Source organism: Leopardus geoffroyi, chromosome X (genome assembly GCF_018350155.1).
Source record: "Leopardus geoffroyi isolate Oge1 chromosome X, O.geoffroyi_Oge1_pat1.0, whole genome shotgun sequence".
Classification (NCBI taxonomy): Eukaryota; Metazoa; Chordata; class Mammalia; order Carnivora; family Felidae; genus Leopardus; species Leopardus geoffroyi.
This window is the reverse complement of record NC_059343.1, coordinates 102726588-102749281: the sequence shown is the minus strand read 5'-3', so window position 1 is coordinate 102749281 and position 22694 is coordinate 102726588. Positions and strand designations below refer to the sequence as shown.

Here is a 22694-nt window from a genome sequence, read left to right as displayed (position 1 = left end):
GGGGAGCATACGGTAGGAAACACGAGAGTGAGCGGATGAATCAAATTGATCTTCTTAATCTATTCTCTTTAAATATTGCGGAGGACATTTCAAAATAAAACCAAGGCACGCGGGTAGGAGGAGAGTGTGATAGCATCCGGGAGTTTTCTGGGGAGATGATTACACGAATCCACACGTGTTAAAATTCAGAGAACTGTATACTTCCCCAAAGACGATTCTACTGCAGCTAATTTTAAAACATAAAAGAATATATCAAAGCAAAAACATGAACAAATTACTTTATGCAGTTCTTTTTCACTAATCTTAAAACTTACTCTAATCCTTGTTTCCTATCCAGAGCTGAGTAAAATGTTTCTTTCCAGTCACCCTGAATGTCTTAGAGTCAAGTTACCCAAAACACGGTTTAGAAATCTGGGACAATCATCACATAGGTTCCAGAGGCCTCTGCTCTGAAATCAAGGCTATCTTCTGAACCCTGCCAGATGTGACAATAGCCAAGCTGAGAACACTGAAGGTCTAAGAAGTCTATTAAAATGGCAGAGCTTGGACTAGAAGCTATTCCAAACCCAGCGCTTTTTCACCGTACCACAGAGGTCAAATAATATAGGATTCTTCTATTTATAGGTTTATAGCCTTCCTCATACCACCAAGGATTTGAGACAACTTACAATAATATATATAATAAATTGCATATAGAAATAGTATTAACTACAAATCAAGACCAGGAAAAAAAAAATCAACAAAGCCAGAGGGAAGAGGAAGACACATATATTCAAGCCAGAGAGTCCTACACGGTTAATAAAGTTGGAGCTGCAAATCTGGCTCTGAACATCCTGGCAGCCAAAGCAAAATGATCATGTTTCCACATGACTGTTTACCAGATTTGTATTGTCCATGAGGAATAAAAGCATACCTGATCCTCAGGATAAACAAAGTGTTTCCTAGTACTCAATTCTGAAATTTCTCACATGGGGATGTCATAAAGAGGACACTGAACGATAAAATGAATGAAGTCTTCAACAACAGCCTTACAATAGGTTTAATTAGTTCTGCAGGGTTCTAAAAAAAAAAAATCCTGCAAATAAAAATGTTCCTGGGTCAAACAAGTGTGATTTAAGCAAATTAACTGCCTTACTCTGAGACTCAGTTTCCCCATCTGTGAAAACTAGGGGTTGGACTAGTTGATCTCTTAATTCCCTACCAGCACCAACATTCTTTTACCCTGTGACTTAATACATTTTGTTCCCCCCCCCCCCCCCGCTCCACGTTATGGGATCCTTTCCAATGTGTTTTTATAGTGTGTATGTATGTAGGCTGCATAGGTCTTCTGTGGTCTAGGGCAGGCAGTTTCTATTCTGCGTCCTCAAACAAAGCCAACCTCAAATGTAGACCTAACAGCTTACAATCTGATATAGTTATCTGTGATCAAAAGGGCTCCTCACAGCCTCCTGACACCCGCCTCAAAAAATCAAAAACAATAAAATCTTCTCCGCAGGCCTTGAGGCCAGAAAGCCTGCTATTCCTTGGCCAAAGGGTAGTCGAAAGAAAGATAATATTTGTTGACTATCCACTATGTGCTAGATACTTTACATGGATTTTATCTCATTTATTATTTACAAGAATCCTAGGAGTTGGGTATTATTACCCCCATTAAGAAACAGGTTTGTGGTGGATCTGTATTCTGTCAACTTAGCTAAGCTAGAACTAGGGTCTCTAGAATCCCCACCTCTATTCCAAATAGTTGAGATTTAGCATGGGCCAGGAGAGAGATTTTGCATGAAATTTGAGAGGTAGAAGTGAGGTAGTGGCCATCATTTTTTTTTTTATACCCAGATGATAGGTGAAGGACAACAGGTGCTATTCCAACTTAGCCATATTATCTTTAAAAAAAAAACATCCTGGCTCTTGTTTTTGGTGTTTTGGCAGTGTCTGAGCCCCCAGCAACCACTAAGCTTCCTCCTTCACCTGCTCTGAATTTGTGGGCAACACGCACAAGCCACAACTCTTCCCTTCCAATGAGATCTCCTTCTTCAGCTTCTCTGACTCATGTGTGTTTAGCTCCATAATGAAGGGCACCACCTTCTCCTGCAGGACACTCCCATCTTTGAAGCTGGAGGCGTAGAGACTTTGTTCTCCTGCATTCCAGCTGGTCCTCATAAGTTCTAGCTCGACCTTGCTCTCTCCTACTTCACGTTCATCTTTCCCAGTATGTCCTGCCGACTTCAAGTCCAACATCAGACACAGAAGCAACAGTCTGATGTGAACTGTTTAATCAGCTCCCACAATTGCAAGGTCAAATCCCCAAAATAAATCCTTTTTTTTATATACTCCTAATGGTTCTGCCTCTTTAATTCAATACTGACTGATTCAAGGTTCAGTGAAGTAAGATTATGTGCCCAAGGTCACAAAGCTGGGAGCAGAGCTGTAAATTAAAATAGGTTTACTGACTCCAAAGTCCATGCTTAATTGCCTAGGTAAGGAATTTGCCATTACCTAAGCTCTGATGAGAACTACCACTGATTTTCCCAGGGAGATAGTAAGCAATTGTACTCAGAACTCCAAGACCCCTTCTTGCTTTATTTCCTGCCATCGAATTTATCATCATTTAACATATTATATATGCATTGAACTACGATATTTTTTGTTTTTTTTTTTATTTTTTATACTTATTTTGAGAGGGAGGGGGAGCACAAAGAGGGGAGGAGCGGAGAGAGAGGAAGAGAGGGAATCCCAAGCAGGCTCCACGCCGTCAGCACAGAGCACCACAGCAGGGCTCAATCCCACGAACCGTGAGATCATGACCCGAGCCAAAACCAAGAGCCTGACACTCAACCAACTGAGCCACCTAGGTGCCCCTGAACTACTATAGTTTGTTCATTGTCTGCCCAGTCCACCAAAATACGATCTCCATGAGGGCAGAAATGCAGATTTCTTTGGTTCATTGATATATCTCCTGTACCTAGAAAACTCTTTTGCACATGGCAGATCCTCAATAAATATGCGTGGTAGAATGAAGGGAACTGTAGGATCCCAGCCAACAGGGACAGCACTTCAGGGTAACAAACACTAAAAGAATCCAAATTTAATCAAGAAAAAATTATTATAAATGTTCCGAATATCAGTCTCTCTGAAAACAAAAGTTAATGGTGAGAACAAAGTGTGCTAATAGTGTCAAGGACTTATCAACATAATGAAAAACCACCACTAATAATGACAAAACCAATGTATGGTCCATGATAACCTGTTGTCTCTGACACGAGCTCAGTGTTGTGATATGGCTCCATTCGTAAATAGCCCTGCTTGTAAGTTGGTCATCCTGGACTTCTGGCCTTTATCTCCTTAGGAAGCAACACTTAGAGGACAATGGGAGGAAGCACAGACACAAAATCATAGACTGTCACAGCCAGAAGTCCTTCAAAAATAATCTTTCATGTTATAGGTGAGGAAACACAAGCCCAGCAAGAAGGACTTGCCTAAGGTCACAGAGCTAAATCTCGGTCTGGGTCTCCTGTTATCTAGAATCAAATCTCTCTGTGACCTCTCTAAAGCAATAAAAGGAGAATAATAGTACCTACCTCAGAACTGACATGAGAAATAAAGTAACTCATGAAAGACACTTAGCTCAGTGCTGGGCACATAGTAAACATATTAGTTACCTCTCCCTGCCCAAACAGACACACACACACACACACACACACCCCATAACCTATCAATATAAATCTTTCCTCTTCTCTCCTCCTTTGTCTATATACACACACACAACTCACTGGTGTGTGTGTGTGTGTGTGTGTGTATCTATAAATAAGCTTTTCTACCTGCTTTAACTATCTTTTGTGACAATGATTCTGGAATCACTTTAAGAATCTGAGGAACCCCAATAAAAATGCAAACTTCAGAAACAGGGACACTTATTTGCTGAACATTCAGAGCTGGGTTTCTTTAGCTAGCATATTCCACTGGCACATTTAAAATTGGAATTGTTTACCAAAAGTGCATTTACTGACTACCATTTCAGGATGAGGAGCAATGGCAGAGTTCCAGGCACACCTGCATTCATTTCAAGCCATCTGGAAAATTCCTGACATCCTCATTTCCCCCAGTGTAAGTTTGATGGTCCCCATGCTGTTGTCTGCCCTCCAAAAGTTGATGAAAACGAAGCCACTTTTCAGAGGGGAGTTCTACTCTGAAAGGACTTTAGTAGAATCTCTACTAAATACGGCATTTTTCTAGGAGATTTCTGAAGGCACAAATTAATTGAGAAACGAGGTAATGACTGGCAGTAGAACGTGGTGGGGCAGGGGTAAGTAATGTGCTTCCAGCTCCTCCCCCAAACATCATTCTGTAGATGACCACATCTTCTGCCACTTCTTAAAGCTAACTCTGTTGGGATTACCTTGAAGATGTTGCTAGAAAGCTGAATATGCTCTCCACAGTCAGTGAAGTCTGTCCAGAAAACCACGGTGAGAGCAGATACCTGTCTCATACTTTAAAGGCAAGACTGAGCTCATGTTCCTATTTCCAGTCATCAATCACTAGTAGTCAGTCCTAAAAGACTGCCCTTATCCACATCTATCAAATGTAAGGGCATTTCATCTTGTGCTTGCTCCTCGGATCTTGACAGGCAAGGGGAACTGAAATTCGGAGCAGGTACCACTATACTCCAGTGGCAGGGTAGAAGGAAAAAAGAAAGGGAGGCTCAAGTCTAATTCCTGGGTCATCCCATGATCACATAAGCCCTAAAGCCATCACTAGATCCTCCCAGACACCCCCAGCTGCTGGAATAGGACTCTACGTATTAATTTTCAAGCTTAAAAATTTCTCTTGTCCAACGTCTACCGTAAGGCACAAGAATCCTACGTGTAGGAGGGATGTCACTAGAAACTAGAGGGCTCCTCCCTAAAAGTAACTAATGACTTGGCAAAAACTGCCCGATTCAACTTCTGAAGAACTTTTGAATACAAAAAATCAAAAACTGACAGTAACCAGGGGAAGACTTGAGTAAAGAAGAGGCTGTTTTATAGTAACAGCACACTCTGTTATTCTAAATTGCCCACCCACCACCCCCGCCCCACAGATTGGCAGTGAACCACAGCCTGCGCCCTTGATGCAGATTTCCAGCGCCAGGGGAAGCAATATGGACCTTATTCTCAAAAAGTTGGGTCTTAACCTGTCTGGCACTTCCTTCAAGGACCAGAGCAAAGGCTACCCCTTGTTTTGCCCAACTCAGAGTTCCCGGTGCTAGGACTGCTTCCTAGGCAAAAGCACTCCAAAAGGTACAGGTACTGGCTGTAGCAGTCTGGGGAAAGGAGCAACATTTGGGATAAGATATAGACCAAGAAGCCCGGAAAAGAAGAGAGTAGAAAAGGAGCTACATGTGGAAATAAGGGCTTTTAAAAGCTCCTGTGCATACCAGGGACTGGAGGAATGCACATACATGCCCTATGTGGGATGCATACTCAAAAAATGAGAAGACCCTAAACTTTAACCCCTGGCTAGCCTTCAGGCTCTGCACAAGTAGGAAATAAAGACTAGGAGTTGTAAATAGCTAAGCATTGAAGGAGTCCCTCAGCACAGAACCAGTCTGCAAAGACAAGGAAAATAGTTCTTTTTCTCCTTTTTTTCTCTTCTTTTTATCTTTTGTTGGCTGTAGTCATTTAAGGTAACTGTCAAAATACCGGCTGACCGCTAAGCTAGTAGAACAGAGACTTTAGGAGCCACATGTGATAAAGAATACAGACTTTACAAAAATAGTTTAGAAAAGCCCACACCAGACAACAGCAACCAATTCTGGGTAGGGTGGAGAATCTGATTTCCAGAACTGCCACATGGTAATATTCAAAACATCCAGTTTTCAACAACAAAAAATTACTAAGAAAGTTGGGGCACCTGAATGGCTCAGTTGGTTAAGCGTCTGACTTTAGCTCAGGTCATGATCTCACAGTTTGTGAGTTTAAGCCCCACGTCGGGCTCTGTGCTGACAGCTCGGAGCCTGGAGCCTGCTTCAGATTCTGTGTCTCCCTCACTCTCTGCCCCTCCCCCACTTGCGCTCTCTCTCAAACATAAACATTAAAAAATCTAGGAGTGCAAAGATACAGGAAACTATGATCCATCTATAGGGAAAAAATTAATTGAAACAATTCCTTAGGAAAGCCAAGTGTTCAACTTGTAGACAAAGACCTTAAGTGAACTGCCAAATATGCTCAAAACCTAAAGGAAACGATGGACAGAGAACCAAAGGAAACAGAACGATGCCTCAACAAATAGAGTATATCAATGAAGGGATAGAAAATATTTAAAAATATAGGAACTAAAATGAAAAAATTACTAGAGGGATTTAGCAACTGAGGAAGCAAAAGAATCTGCAGAAGAAAGAATCAGCAAATATAAAGATAGGTCAGTTGAGATTATTCAGTCAGAGGAGAAGAAAGTGGAAAGAGTGAAGAAAAATGAACAGAGCCTAAGACCTATGGGGCACCATCCAATGTGTGACAATGTATATAAACAGATTCCTAGAGGAAGAGGAGAGACAGAAAGAAGTATAAAAAATATTGGAAGAAGTGTTGGCCAAAAACCTCCCAAGTTGGATGAAAATAAGAATCTTCACATCCAAGAAGCACAACAAAACCCAGTCGTGATAAATCCAAAGATCTCCACACCAAGACACAATAGCTAAATTGTCAAAGGACAAAAGAATCTTGAGAGAAGAGGGAAGCTCCCCAGAAGATACGAGGGATCCTCAATAAGCTCAACAGCCAACTTCTCTTCGGGAACCATAGAAGGGGTAGAAGAACATATTTAAAATTCTGAAAAAAAGTAACATAAAGTGATAATTCTCTGTCTAGCAAAAATCAGTCCTCAAAAAATCAAGGAAAACTTAAGGAATTCCCAGGGAATCAAAAATTGAGGGAGTTCATCACATGCCACATAAGACATGTTAAAGAGAATCCCACAGGATGCAATCAAAGCACCCTAGACAATAACCTGAAGATATATGAAGAAATGAACAACAGTCAAGGTAGCTACATCACCAAGTATAAAAGCTGGCAGGGGCGCCTGGGTGGCTCAGTCATAAATGGCCAAAAAGCAAACGAGAAGTCACAAATGCCCAACCAGCACACGAGAAGATGCTCAATGTCATTCAACGTTAGGCAAAGATGATTAAAACCACAATGAGATACCGCTTCATTCCTACTAGGATGGCTATAATAAAAAAGAAAGAAAGAAAATGGCAAGTGTTGGTAAGAATGTGGAGAAATGGAAACCCTCGTATATTGCTGGTGGGCATGTAAAATGTTGCCGTTCAGTGGAAAACAATTCGGCAGTTCCTCAAAACTTAAACAGAATTACCACTGTGACCCAGAAACTCCACTCCTAGGTATATACCCCAAAGAACTGAAAACAGGTACTCGATCAAACACTTGCACATGAATGTTCACAGGAGCACTATTCACAATAGCCAAATGTAGAAACAACCTAAGTGGCCATCAATGGATAAAAAATGTGGCATACCTATACAGTAAAATATTATTCAGCCATAAAAAGGAATGACATATTGATACCTGCTACAACATGGATGAACCTTTAAAACATTATACTAAGAAAAGACGCCAAGGGCACCTAGGTGGCTCAGTCCATTAAACATCCAACTCTTGATTTTGGCTCAGGTCATAATCTCACAGTTCATGAGCTTGAGCCCCACACTGAGATCTATGCTGACAGCACGGAGCCTGCCTGGGATTCTCCTCCCTCCCTCCCTCTCTCTCTCTGCCTCTCCCCCACTTGTGCTTGCTCGCTCTCAAAATAAATATTTTTTTAAACACCAGACACAAGGGGCACCAGGGTGGCTCAGTCCATTAAGCATCCAACTTCGGCTCACATCATGATCTCACGGTTCATGATTTCAAGCCCTACCTCAGGCTCTGTGCTGACAGCTCAGAGCCTGGAACCTGCTTCAGATTCTAGGTCTCTCTCACTCTCTGCCCCTAACCCACTCGCACTCTGTCTCTCTCAAAATTAAATAAACATTAAAAAAAATTAAATAAAATAAAATAAAAGCCAGACACAAAAGGTCACATATTCTCTTATTCCATTTATATGAATCTTCCAGAATAGGTATAGCCAAAGAGAGTGAAGTAGATTAGTGGATTCCAGGGGCCAAAAGAGTAGATAGGGAGAAAATGAGTGGGGAATGACTGTTTAATGGGTATAAGGTTCTCTTTGAAGGTGATGAAATGTTCTGGAATTAGATAGTAGTGATGCTTACACAGTGTTGTAAATGCCCTAAATGCCACCAAATTGTACACTTTAAAATGATTAATGGTCCATTTTATATGAACTTTACCTCAATAAAGAGAATAATTTTTAAAAATTCTGCTACTGAAATGTGGTTGTGCCTTCCTCCTGTGAGCCTATTACAGGCATGTTGTGGTCAAAAGCTTTTATTTGTTTACTTATTTATTTATTTATTTATTTACAATAAAGATTGATTTTTTTTTAAGTTTTATTTGCTTATCATGAGAGAGACAGAGTGAAAATGGGGGAGGGGGCAGAGAAAGAGGGAGAGAGAGAATCCCAAGCAGGCTCCACAGTCAGCACAGAACCCAATGTGGGGCTCGAACTCACAAACCAGGAGATCATGACCTGAGCTGAGACCAAAAGTCAGACACTTAGCCTACTAAGCCACCCGGGCACCCTGTGGTCAAAACCTTTTAAACGACGGATTGCTGAGATATTATCAAGCTTACAGAGCAGGTCATGTGCACTCTTTTGTCACCGCCATTAATGAACGTTCATTTAATAAATGTTAATGTGTATGACAAAATTTAGTCCAAGACTTGGCTTCATTATAACCCCATAGGGATATTGTGAAAAGGTAAATAAACCGTACCCATCTCCAACTCCTACTTCTTTGCCAGCTACCATTATCTCCAAAGGGGTAAGCACGTGGATACAACCAAATTGATTAAGGCCAGTTTATAATACATGGTATGTGTTCAAAGAATGTTATTAAATTTCACAATGAATTTAATTAGGACTCGCTAACGTACACAAGAACAGTGGAATGGGAGGGGGTGATGAGGAGAATTTCCAAATAAATCACATAGGTTTCACCCAACAGAGGAAAATCATATGGAATACGGGCTTCAGAAGCCCGCCACCACACCTGAAAAGCCACGAACACTGCCAGGAGCGGGATACCTTTAGGCAATAATAGAAGGTTAACGCTTAATCAGAGAAGCAAATTTACTAATTCCCACTGGTGAAAGAATGTTTCCTTGAAGCCAGATTATGTTTAAATTCCATTTAAAAGGATACATCCTTACATTTGCGAAGGCTTTTCACTTTCCTCAGCACGCTGAGGCTAATCATTTATTCCTTCCACACTAACGTGAGATAGGTAAGGCAGGCATTATTCCTATTTCACAGACGACAAAGCTGAGGCACAGTGAAAAGGAATAACTTGGGTAAAGGCACACACAGCCTGAGGTCTTCTAATTCTCTGTCCAAGGCTTTTTTTCGAGTGAATTTCTAGCTATATATATTCAGGTTCAAATGTGTTGCAGCCAATGACAACGTCACAACTGAGATAAAGAACCAAACAATTAAACAAAAGAAACCAAAATAGTGTGAAGCCACAGAGAAAAATACATAATATGTTTTTCTCCACTTTTCACACTTTTCTTCATCTCCATTTGCAAAATCTCCGTGCAACAAATTTGGTAGCATTCAGAGAGAACAGCCAAATAGAGATTCAAGTGGAAAAATCATACCTCCACCACTACACCCCACCATACCGGAAGCCCAAGCCATTTGGCCTTTACCAGTGTGACGAACAGGCCACTGAATGCAAACCCAGAGCTGCAGCAAGTCAGGCCTCCCCGCCGGCCCCCAGAGTCGAAGCAATAGAAATTGGTGGGGAGAGACTTCTCTCCAAATAAGATCACCTGCACCTCTGCTCCAGGAACCAAGCATGGGAGCTGCTGACTGCTATGGAGCTCCTCTTCATCGACGTTCCAGCTCTTTAAGCTGCAAACAGTTCCTTCCTCCCAGCTCCTGTAGTACCTGTAGCTCATGCTATAGACTTACAAAATTGGCACGCATCCATGCAGTGCCTTCTATACTGGCTCAGTGTACAAAAAAATTCAGAAGGGCACAAGAGAAGAAAATGGCAAGTCCAGTGCCTGCACTTAAAAGACCTTTACTATTGGGGCTCCCGGGTGGCTCAGTCGATGGAGTTCGGGTCGTGATCTTACGGTTTGGGAGTTCAAGCCCCACGTGGAGCTCTCTGCTTTCAGCACAGAGCCCATTTCAGATCCTCTGTGCCTCCCCCCCTCTGCCCCTCCCCTGCTTTTGCTCTCTCCAAAATTAAAAAAAAAAATTAAAAAGAGAGCTTTACTATCAAGTTGGGGAGAAAAGGTACTTATATTCATGAAACAATCAGGCCAGAGTAGAGGGCATTAGATAATAAAAGGCTAAGCTATATCGTAAAAGAGGTGACATAAAAGGTCAGAAAAGAGGCAGGGAGAAAAGGAACTTTTAAAACCCTAAATAACCCTAGGAGTTAGAAACCAGTATTATTCCCACTTTACAGATGAGGAAGCCGAAACTCACAAAGGTTATGCAAACTGCCAAGGAAACATAGGTGGTAAGTGGCAGAGTCAGGAGTTCAACCACGATCTGTCGGAATCCAAGAGCACTGGAGTAAGCAGAAACGCCTCCTTGGAGGCACTAGGGCCTGAACCAGGCCTTCAAAGATGAGAAGAGCTTGAACCTTGAAGGACCCTGAAAAAAACAGATGAGAATGTGGTAGCCATCAAAAGGCACTGTGCAGAGTCACATAATGAAGGCGGTGTGTTAGGAATGGGAGTCTGGGGTGATGCGCAAGAGGATCTAAGAGAGTGAAAGACTGGAATCGGGAAACCAGCTGTGAGCAGTTACAGAAGGCGGGCACGCAAGGCTGCAGGGCAGCCTAACCCAGGAGAGAAGGGAATATAGTGGAGTAGAATTAAAATATCTCAGGAAGAAAAAAAAAAAAAAAAACAGGGTGAGGTGACTTTAAAAATAGGGGTAAAGGAGATGGATAAAAAAAGATTCCCAGAATTTGAGCCTGAAATACCCGGAGAATGCTAGTACCACGTGATGGAAATAATGTCATCAGGAAGGGAAGCAGGCTGGAACACTTGGTTTGGAACAAATTGAGATTGAGGTGTGGACCAAAAAAAATCCAAGTAGAAATGCCAGGAGACAGTTGAAGAAATAGGTCAGGAGCTCAGATGAGGTCAGGGCCAGAAGCGGCCGTCTCCACACACAAGTGCTGTTGAAACCATGCATGTTGATTAGTTACTGTGGCGGGCATTGTGATTTGCCTACCAAAAAGCTATTCCTCACTTCTTCCTTGCTTACAGAATCCCAATTCTTTTCCTAGAGCAGACACTCCTGTTCTTAAGGGAGGCTGGGAGCTCTCATGCTCCAGAGGGGAAAATCGGAGGGACTGGTCTAGACCACTGGTTCTCAGCCTTGGTTGCACAGAGGAATCACCTGAGGAACTTTAAAGATACTGGTGCCTGGGTCCCACAGTCGGAGATTCTGATTTGATTGCTCTAGGATGCCCCTGGGTATGGGCTTTTTAAAAGCCCCCTCCAGGTGATTTTCATGTCCAGCCAAAATTGAGATCCACTGGTCTAGGCCAATCATGGGAATTTCATTCCCCTTGTCAGTGATTGATTTAGGTAATCTTAGCCCATGAGTCCTGAAGAGAAGTTGGGAGAGGGCATAGAAGGTAGGTTTTTCTTACTCATAAAGGCACTGCCAGAAGCCATCTTGCGGAATATGCTAAAGATGGCATGTAAAAAGACGGAAAACACCCAGGCTCTTAATGAGCTTCTCAAACCACTGGATCCCCCTATCTTTAGATATCTTGTTTTAAGAAATAGTATTTGTCCTCACTGTTTAAATCATCTTGAGTTTTTGGTTACTTGCAGCTGAAAGCATCCCAACTGGAAATACACGTAGATATCTCTGCCATGGGTTTCCATAAAAATATTTCATTTACACTTCAGATATGAATTATTCATTGATTTCATTCATTGATCTCCTGTCTGTCTCTTTCCCTAGCTTTTGAGTTCCCAGAAGACAAGGACTGTGTCTAATACCTTTCTGTATCCCCAGAGTACAATATAGGTCTCCAAACACAAATATTTAAATGTTAAAAAAAATGTGTGATGGATGGATGAAAGAGTATACAAAGAAAAGAGGAGAGGGTTAATGACCGTGTCTTCAAGAGAATCCACAGTGAAGGTGAAGAAAAGAGAAAACCAAGAAATACGAGAGAGATGTGGTCAACGGGAGAGAGGAACAAGAAGCATAAGGCTCACATAAGGGTCATAGAAGCCAAAATATTTTTTAAAAATTTAATAAGCTAAGGCAGTCAGTGTCCATGGGGAGAAGAGAAAAAAAATAGGAGGGAAGAAAAGGCTATTGAGGTTTGGTGAGAAAAAGCTACCTGGGGACCTATGGTACGTATTTTCCCAAGCAGCCCCAAAGCCTCAGGAGGAATTACCTCTCAACAATTTAAGTTACTCATCCTCTGCAATGGAATCTTTGGTGCAATCAGGTGCTCGAGCTGAAATTACAATTCTTAATGCAGCATTAATGGAATCTCAGTAACTCTGTCTTCAGTTTGGTTTCTGGTGACGTCATCAGCTTTGGGGACCCCCACACCCAACAGAAACTAGTTCAAAGTCAAGAGTAATTACCATCATCCGTGAAACAAGGTTAAAGTATCCTTAGAGAAAGAAGGTATCAAGTTTTCTCTGCAGGAAAGTGAAGAATTGGGGGTGTCAATTTCTTCAAACACAACATAGCACCTGTCACAAATACAGCGGGTAATATGAAAAGGTCAACTGCTTGAAGCCTTACTTTCTTGCTCACCAGTCAACAGGGGGTTTCCCAGGGTAGCAACACTCTCATTTAAGATATTCTGGAGCCCTAATTTCCATTTCAAACAATAAGTTATCTCTACTTTTGATTAAACAAGTAACTAACCCATTGACACGGACTTCTTCTGCATGGCTTTGGTGTCTGAGAATAAGATGTTTCTGGGAAGGAGTCTTGAGGAAAGTCCCCTTCTTCAGTACACAAGCCCTTTCTCTTCCTCCATCCAGGAGCTTTTGCCACTGCCCAAGTAGAAAGCAATAGATCTTGTAGGTAATAAGTGCCCTCTGAGAATTCTGTGAGATCTAGAGGAGCCCATTCTAACCTCTAAAAATTTAGCTGAGAAATGTCAGGAACTCCCCAAATCCAATGAAGTTTGACTTCAGCATAGTCTCAGAATAGTAGGATTGTATGAGAATGCTTAATACCATAGTCCAGTGCTTCCCATTGTTCCCTGTGGTAAGTAAAATAATGACCCCCCAAAGATGTCCATATCCTAATCCCCCAAATCTAGGGAACATGTTACATTACACAGCAAAAAGGACTTTGCGGATGTGATTAAGTTAAATGTCTTGAGAAGATTACCCTGGATTATCTGGGTAGGTCCAGTGTAATCACAAGAGTCCTTATAAGAGTGAGGCAGGAGCATCAGAGTCAGAAGATGTGAGGACAATAGTGGAGAGAAGGAAATGGAGAGAGAGTTAAAGACGCGGGGCACCTGGGTGGCTCAGTCAGCTAAGCACCTGACTCTTGATTTCTGCTCACGTCATGATCTCAAGGTTCGTGAGATGGAGCCCTGCATTGGGCTCTGTGCTGACAGCACAGAGCCTGCTTGGGATTCTCGCTCTCCTTCTCTCTTCCTCTCCCCTGTGTGCTGTCTCTCTCTTTCTCAAAATAAAAAATAATAATAATAAGATGCTTATGATGATGCTGACTTTGAAGACAGAGGAGGAATATACAGATGGCCTCTAGAAGCTAAAAAAAGCAAGGGGACAGATCTTCCCCTAGAGGAGGAACATGGCCCAGCCGACACCTTGATCTTAGGACTTCCGAACTACAAAACTAAGATAACAGATAATTTGCTACAGCAACAATAGGAAACTAATACACTTGCCATCATGACTTCTTTTAAATAATACAAGTAAGTCATCAGATGAATTTATGGTCTCTAGCCTTCTTTTGGAAATTCACTGGGCACATTGGTTCACTAAAGATTCCGAGAAGTCCTTTGAAAAAGAAACCTATCTAACTCAGTGTTGAAAAAATGTTGAGTTGTAACCATCAATTATCATCTTGCAGAACAACGTTCCTTTCTCAGAACACTGGTTTGAGGTAATGCTGTTGATCAGGAATCACACAGTAACTGGACTGAAGCGGAAGATAAACGTGTTAACCAAAGTAGACTTTAGCGTTGAGATCTAGACAGCACTGAGTCAAAGAACAAGAAACTCTCAACACGTTGCTCAACTGGCCCAGGAAAGCTCATTCTCACATACAAATCAAAGTAGTTAGTACCTGCTCTCTGACCTGTCTGTAGGGTGGGGCTATCATAGGTGGATGGCCAATGCCATTCAGATAATCCCAGAATGGAATGAATACATCATGGGAATAAAATGCACAGCATGGGGAACATAGACAATGGTATAGTAATGACATTGTATGGGGACAGGTGGTAGCTACCCTTGTGGTGAGCATGGCGTGACATAGAGACTTGTCGAATCACTATGTCATACACCTGACACTAATGTAACATTGTATGTCAACTAAGAAAAGTTTGTAAAGATAATCCAAGGAATCCCCTACTTCTCATTCCTTGCTCCCCAAACAACCTTCTTCTATTATTAACTTTCCCTTTCAAGTCTGGCCTTACCAGCTGACATGCCAACCCCAGTCTGATTACCAGTTATCTGTACCCCCTGAAAAACAAATCAAATAGAATTCAGGCTTTGTAGCGTGATCCCTTGCAGTTTAGATTTGGTTAGCAGGAGTCCGGCCCCATGAGATTACTGACCTCTAGCTCTGACAAAGTTTCTGGGCCTAACTAGTTAGTACCTGACTAAATTGCTAGACAGACAAACTTCCTTTTTTTCTGTTTTTTTCAGACAAACTTTCTTTTTTTTTTTTTTTTTTTCAATTTTTTTAACTTTTATTTACTTTTGAGACAGAGAGAGACAGAGCATGAATGGGGGAGGGTCAGAGAGAGAGGGAGACACAGAATCCGAAACAGGCTCCAGGCTCTGAGCTGTCAGACAAACTTTCTTAATGACACCTCTAACCCTGCCTCACTCCCCTAATTGCCACATCCTCTCAGGGCTAACTTCCTGGTCTGTAACAGCTCTGTCACCATGCCCAGGACAAGGTCACTGGCAGTGTGTTCAGTTGACTGAGCTCACCTGCAGGATGAGGTGAAGCAGTGTTGGATAGGAGCAGGAAAGGGCTACTGGGGTAGGGAACAGGGGGCAATTGGGACAGATGTGAAGATCCTCCCTTCGGACCGCTGCAACGAGTGTCCATGAGGCTACGGCATCCATTACCCCATACTGATGGAGGGAACAGGTCAGAGCAGAGACAACAAATAGTGCCACGTGCCCGTTCTTATCACTTGGTACAAGCAAAGTGCAAAGTGGAGTCAAGGTTCTGCAGACAGCTCTTGTCTTCCCAATGCTTCATTTCTAGGACTTTTCCCTCCCCTTCCTCTATCCACATGATACCAGTGGGGACCCCATGTTCCTGCAATGGGACTTGCTGCCCTCTGTCCGTGGTTTTGTTAAAGCCCTCTTTTATGAATTACATCTGGTTAGCAAAAGTTGACCCCCAGGAGACTGAGTCCGGGACTGGACACCTAACCCAAACTGAGCTAATAAATTCCTTCCAGTGGGATTTTTTTTAATTCAGAGAGAGATCAGCTTCTTGCTCTGGATGGTTAGTTTCATCACATGGGAAACTTGGGTGGTATTAGACCCCATATTTTCCTCCATATGGTCTAGAAAGAGAAAGCTGATCTAAAGGAAGAAGAATGAAACACAGATACAAAGAGGTACAGAAGCAAGTGGTAGAGAATCTACATACGACTTCTCCCAGAGTCCCAGTTCATCTCTGAAGATCACTTACATTCAGAAACTTGGGTTTTGTGAGACACCCCTGAATCCATACCAAAAAAAAAAAAAATCTCCTTTTTGTTTAATCTGTAAAATTGGGAGAATAGCACTGCCTTCTGTGGTTGATTTAAAAGAGTCTGGGGGCACCTGGGTGGCTCAGTTGGTTAAGTGTCTGACTCTTGATTTCCTCTCAGGTCATGATGTCACAGCATGTGAGTTCAAGACCCATGTCGGGCTCCACACTGGCAGTGCAGAGCCTGCTTGGGATTCTGTCTCTCCCTCTCTCTCTGCTACTCCCCTGCTTTTGCTCTCTCTCTCTCTCTCTCTCTCTCTCTCTCAAGACAAATAACTTTAAAGAATAAAAATAAAAGAGTCTATAAACTTGTAAATTTATAAAGCCTTTAGAATGCTACCTGGTATATAGTAAATGCTACAGAAAGATTTATTTAAAAGTTTCCCTCTGCCACTTGCAACCAAGAATGCCCTAATTCATAACTGAGGGATCCAAAGGCACCCCCGGGCTCAATGAGAAGGAAGGCTGTGATCAAATAAGTGTCTACCATGAGAGCAAAAGGGGGAGAGCTAAAACATAAAGTATAAGAAGTACATCCCCCTTCATCAACTCAAAATACAAATTTGAATTGCCTTCACTGTTTAAATTCTGGCTGAGGTTTTATACGCCCATGTTGACAGGAAATCCAGCCTTTATCTTGAGGTCCCTTCGAATACACAGTGTCCAATACACTCCCTGAGACCACTGGACAGGCTTGGCTGCTGGACTGGATTATGCGCCACAGGGACAATGGAACATAATTGCCCCAGACAAAACCAAGATGAAATAGACCCAGACTCTTCCAACTCTTGCACGTCCCACGATCTTTGCTTGTGGCTGAAACTTGCTCCCAAGAGGGGCTGTGTTGAGGCAGATTCTGTATCTGGGGCTTCAAAGACTTGGCAGCAACATCTCCTAACCTCTTCACCGCCGATCCCCAAGGGCCCAGGCCAGCCACCTGGTCCTGTCTCCTACCCTCATGGTGCTTTTTATCTCAGGAGCTTCGCTGCCCTTTCCCAATCCCTAGAATGGGCCAGGACCACCCTAGTCCAACCCAACACATTACACTAACTTTGGGCCTTGAATAGGGGCCTTGGGTCAGGATCTCAGTCAGAAATTCAGGACTTTAACCCCAGTCTCAAATACAAGCCCCTCGAAATGTGCCCTTATGCAAATTCCCCTCGTTCCCTCCTGACAGCTGTAGGTGTCCTAGGTCGACGGGCATAGCGTGCTTTATATTTTTGTAACTAAAAGGCCATTTCTGCAAGCTGCCTAGAAGAAAGGAAGAAAGCCTCAAAGGGAATCAACATGTTCACTAAAAACTGCCGGTGACCTCCATAGGGTAGCCCCCCTGCTTAGGAAATAAGGGACCCACAACACAGATTTGCCGTCCGTGGTCAGGGGATGGAGAGACACGGGCACCTAGAAGAAGGGAGGAAGCAGAGTAGTGAAAGTTGATGCAAGAACAAGACTAGAAGCAACAAATCCACACTACAATCTCGTGGATCACCGACCTAAGGCAGTAAGTAATAATAAGAGGGGTTATTATTTCGAGGGATTTCTCCCTAGAAAGCTGAGAGCAACACAGGTTCACACACTCATTGAAGGGGCCCTGGAAGGGAGCCCACAGACCCTGGGGCAAGAGGTCAGGGAGGCTTTCTGCCTGCTTGTTGGCAACGAGAACTTCGCTCCCATCGGATCTATTTATTGAGGTTGTGCCAGTGTGTGGTCCCCAGGCCAGCAGCAGCATCACCTGGGAACCTGTTAGAAATGCAAATTTCCAGGCACCTCCCCAGACTTGCTGAACCGGAAACTCTGGGGGTGGGGACCAGCCATCTGTGTCTTAATCACCTCCAGGTGATCCTGATGCAGGCTCGAATGTGATTACCAATGGCCTAGATCTATTTTAATCAACAAGCTCTGTGCTTCGTGCTGGGGTGGGGTTGCCAGATAAAACACAGAATGCCAAGTTAAATTTGAATTGCAGATAAACAACACTAATTTTAATGGAAGTATGTGCAAAATATTGCCTGTGATACGTGTATAAAAGCAATCGTGTATCTGGAAGTCAAGGCATATCTGGAGTTCAAATTAACTGGGCATCCCGTATTTTTATTTGGCATGGGGGATTCCTTTAGGCCAATTATTTTTAAGAACAGACACAGGGAAAGCTCTGAAAACTGAGAAGTTAACCTTTTGTAAGAGACATTTACATGTATAAGAGAAATCTCCATTTGTATGGGTGTTTCCCCCTCAGTACCCTGAAGAGAAGGACTCTAAATCTCCAGAAACTCATCAATAGTGGAGGCCAGGACATAAATCTGCACAACAATCATACCCTTGTTTATTGTGCTTTTCCAGAGAGCTTCCCATAACTGGCTCCCCTCTCCCCCAACATCTCTCGTCTTTCCCTGGAGATGAGGTGTTGGCTTTCCCTGAGATTAAGGTGTTGGCTTGAGCCATTGCTGGGAGTTTTCCTGGGTCTCTCCCATGTATACAGGAGGTATACGTGTTATTAAATCTGTCTGTTTTCTCCTGTTAATCTTTTTGTTGCAGGGGGTCTTGGCCAAGAATCTAAAAGGGTAGAGGGAAAACAATTTATCCTCCACTACACCCTCAAGATTCCCCCACCCCCAGATCACTTGGGCGTGCAAAGCTTTGACATAAAAAGAGAACAATCACAAAGAGCGTGTACTTGAGAGTGTGAAACTTAGATCTCAGGGGAATTCTAAGCAAGCCCAGAGCACTGTGGGTCGGGCGGGGCGGGGCGGGAAGAGCTGTAGGATAAACCTGAAAAGAATGTGGGAATTGGATTTGAATTCACAGTTCAGACTCCAGGGGTCCTAGCTGCTGTAGTTTCTGGCGATGAGACTTGGTTGTTTTGTTTTGTTTTCTTCACTCTCTGACCAAACTCCTGCCTCGTGGCCACAAGTCACATTGGTGTGAATTAGAAAAAGGTGCTCTTTCCGTGGGTCACCTGACTGCAGAACTTGGAGCACGGACCCCAGGCTAGAGTTGAGCCCCCATTCGATGCTTTGTAGCAGCTCTGAGCCATTTTGTCTGCCTATGTGCTGGCTAACTTGGGCCCCTTCCAATTGCTTACACTTGTCTGCTTTGTTTCAGGGTCCTGGCCATCAATGAGGGGGCCCCTACCCCCCACTACCCAAGGCTCGCTTTTCTAAAGCCATGTTTGTCAAAAGCACCCGTGTGCAAATTCCTTTGTTCATAATGGTGGCATTCAAGTTGAATTGCGCATGAAATTGTCTTGCTAAAGAAGCAGCTTTCTCTATATAAAAGGGGGCAAGAGAAATTGAAGGATCTGATTAGTTAATAAGAATTCTGAGTAGTCAAATTCCAAATTAGCATAAAACAGTTTCTTGTTCAGAGCACGTGCAGCGCCAGAGTAAAAGAATTCTTTTCCTCCTTTTTTTTTGGTGAAAGCGTTTTGTTCTAAAATAGTATAATCACAATAAGACATTCCAATGTGTGAATTATAGTATATTAAGTCATGACTAATTGCATTGATTTGCATTCTGGGTTTTTTAACATCTGTGTGGTAATTATCCTAATCCAATTTGTTATGCAGATACAATCAATGTTATGTATGTTAGTGTTTAGGGCCCCTGACACAATTTCCTGTAATAAAACAGAATGAAATACAAAGGTAGCTCAGGTGGAAAGACAGACACATCTTTTATAGATATCAAGCTCTCTTTCTTGATCTCTAAAATTAGCTGGGGCGGGGCAGTGGATCAAGCAAATTTCATTAGCATTTTCAAAGGAAGCCCAAGAAGAGAGAGAGAGAGAGAGGACGCACAAGCGTGCTGTGCTCCTGAGAAAGAGCAAGCTGTATTAAACCTTCAGGAAGACTTTTTTCTAACAGGCTGTGGCTTTCAGAAGCTGCCAGAAATAAAGTCCTGACCTCACCTGATAATGAGGCAATGAGACCACGTTCTGCTGACACAGTGCTATTTCAGTAAGGGTTGCGTCTTACCTGAGGGTCCGGGTTTAGCTTTAAACCTTTCATTTTCCTGTCCTTTTAGGAAAAAGATAGGATTCTGCCTAAGATCTCCCAGAAAGTCCTAGGAATCTGGGGCATAGACAATGTATCTGAGCCGCTTTTAGGCACAGGCAAAGAAAGCAACTATGTGTAATTTGTGGGCATACGAGAGAGCCTTTACCCAGAACACCTCCAGACACACACACAGGCACGCACCCTTGCTGCCCCCCTCAGATGTCTGAATCTCCTACTTTGGGAACATCCAGTCCTTTAACTTCTGGATTTGTCCACTTTTTAAAAATGCCAGTCTGCCTCATCAAAAATATAAACCTAAGAGAGCAGTACCTAACCAGCCTCTTTCAAAACGAAGAAAGTAGAGAGAAGGGGACCAGATGTTTGAAGGGCAATAGAGACCCTGAAAGGGTTTAAAAAAAAAAAAAAAGAAAGAAAGTCCTGAGAGGGGCGGCTCCTGACTGGCTCAGTCAGCAGAGCTTGCTACTTTTGATCTTGGGGTCGTAGGTTCAAGCCCCATGTTGAGAAAAAGGGCCTGAAAAGCAAAGGTGGCAGATATTACAAACAATATTCGCTTATTCTGCCATTTTGCTGAGTACACAAGTCCTGGCAGGCACTCTCCAGGGGTGAAAGGGACCCATGTCTGTGGAAAAGGGAGCAAAGTAGATATTGGATCCCCCCTCTCCAACAACCAGTTCTCACTCCTGTCCACGACGTGGCTGATACTGAGAATCCCCAGGAAAGCTTGTTAAATATATGGGTGCGTAATCTCATCAATCCAGATTTAGTAAGTAGGGGATGGGGCCTAGGCAGAGGGTTTTTCTTTTAATGTTTATTTATTTATTTATGAGACAGAGGGAGAGGGAGAGAGAGAATCCCAAGCTGGCTCCACACCATGAGCGCAGAGCCCAACACAGGGCTTGATCCCATGAACCGCGAGATCATGACCTGAGCCGAAATCAAGAGTCAGACACTTAAACAACTGAGCCACCCAGGCGCCCCCAGTTTTCACTGTGCTATAAACAGGTGCCCCGGGGCAGCCGTATTTTTAAAGCTACTCCCCAGGAAACTGTAGTGGATCGCTGCAGTGGGCAGCCACTGGTCAGCCAGGTTCCCCACCAGGCGTAGCTGCCCAGGTAAAGGGAGGCTACAGTGGGGCAGCAAATGGCCAACAGAAGCAAAACTGTGCTCCAGCTGATTAAGCCTGAAAAAGACTCCCTCTTTCACTGAAGTTTAGTCAGCCTCTTCTAAGCCCCCCCGACCCCCATTCAACTAGGCCCTGACTTTGGCCTGTCTTTAGCAAAGAATCCTGCTAAGTCAGTTTAGCAAACCCCCCTGCCACCGCCAGAGATATCTGATCACACTTGCTATCTGGTCAAGTGCCCCGTCCCCTCGTCCCCTCGCCTTGACTTCTAAGTCCTTGGCTTGCCTTTAGCAAAAGTCCTGTTATCCCAGTTTAACAAGAATTCCCTCACCCTCGATGTCTGTCTTAGTCAGCTTGGGCTGCTGTAACAAACTACCATAGATTGGATGGCTCAAATAGCATTCATTTCTTACTGTTCTGGAGACTGGCATGTCCAAGATCAGGAAGTTGGCAGATTCAGTCCCTGGTGAGAATCCTGGCTGGCTACAAGCCACCTTCCCGCTGCATCATCATATAGGAGAGTGCGGGAGAAGGGGAGGGAGAGAATGCTGGTGTCTCTTCCCCTTATAGGGAAACTCATCCCTTCATGGGGGGGGGGGCTCACCCTTATGACCTCATCTAAGTAATCACCTCCCAAAAGCCCCATCTCCAAATACTATCATAAGAGGGTTAAGGCTTCAACATATGAATAAGGAAGCAGACACAAACATTCACTCCCAAATAACGCCTACTCAAATCCCTCGAAGTAATTTTGCATCCACAGACCCCCTCACTCTGCTCATTGGCTATAAATCCCCACTTGTGGTTGTTATATTAGGAGTTGAGTTCAGTCTCTCTGTCTCTCTCTGTCTCTCTCTCCCCTACTGCAATAGTGTTGAAGAAAGTCTGCTTTACCATTTTAACAGGTGTCAGAATAATTTTTCTTTAACAAGCCCTTAAAGGAAAAAAACTGCCTCCACCAGACACCAAGGCTCCATTTAGCCAACTAGTCTCTAGTTAGTCAAGACCCGCTTCAGCCCATTAAACAGGACCCCAGTGGCTCCAACCTGGTGCCTCATATATAAGCAGGAAAGACTCCACTAAGGATCGGCAGTTCTTGATGGGAATTTGTTGCCAGTATCTGTGAACAAAGGTATGAAATTCCCACCATTCAAACAAGGATTTACTGAGCACTTACTCCAGGTCTTGCCCTGTGCTAGGGGAACTGGGGAATAAGAGTAGATCCAAAGCTCATAGAAAAGCAGGGAAAGGAGACAGGTAAACAGACAATTACGAGACACCTGAAGGCTGTGACCAGCTTAATGTAACCATTTGCTGGGAGGTGAGGAGCCAGAAATTGGCAATTAATTGGCATGAAGTCTTCCCGGGATCGCATTTCTGAAGTGATCCCTTCACCTCCTTTACCTCTGCAGAGCCGCTCCTGCCCCGCTTGTCCGACAACCTCCCAGAGTAAAC

At 43.3% G+C, this 22694-nt stretch overlaps 1 protein-coding gene across 1 annotated transcript in view; it reads right to left on the bottom strand.

Annotated features, from left to right (window-relative positions):
* LOC123594578 (testis-expressed protein 13D-like) overlaps window positions 1-21771 on the bottom strand; it is a 96536-nt gene extending 74765 nt beyond the window's left edge. Inside the window, exon 1 of the transcript XR_006710787.1 lies at window positions 21653-21771. The gene's annotated coding sequence lies outside the window, so the exon portion shown is untranslated. The remainder of the gene's footprint in view (window positions 1-21652) is intronic.
* Between the last annotated feature and the right edge of the window lie 923 nt (window positions 21772-22694).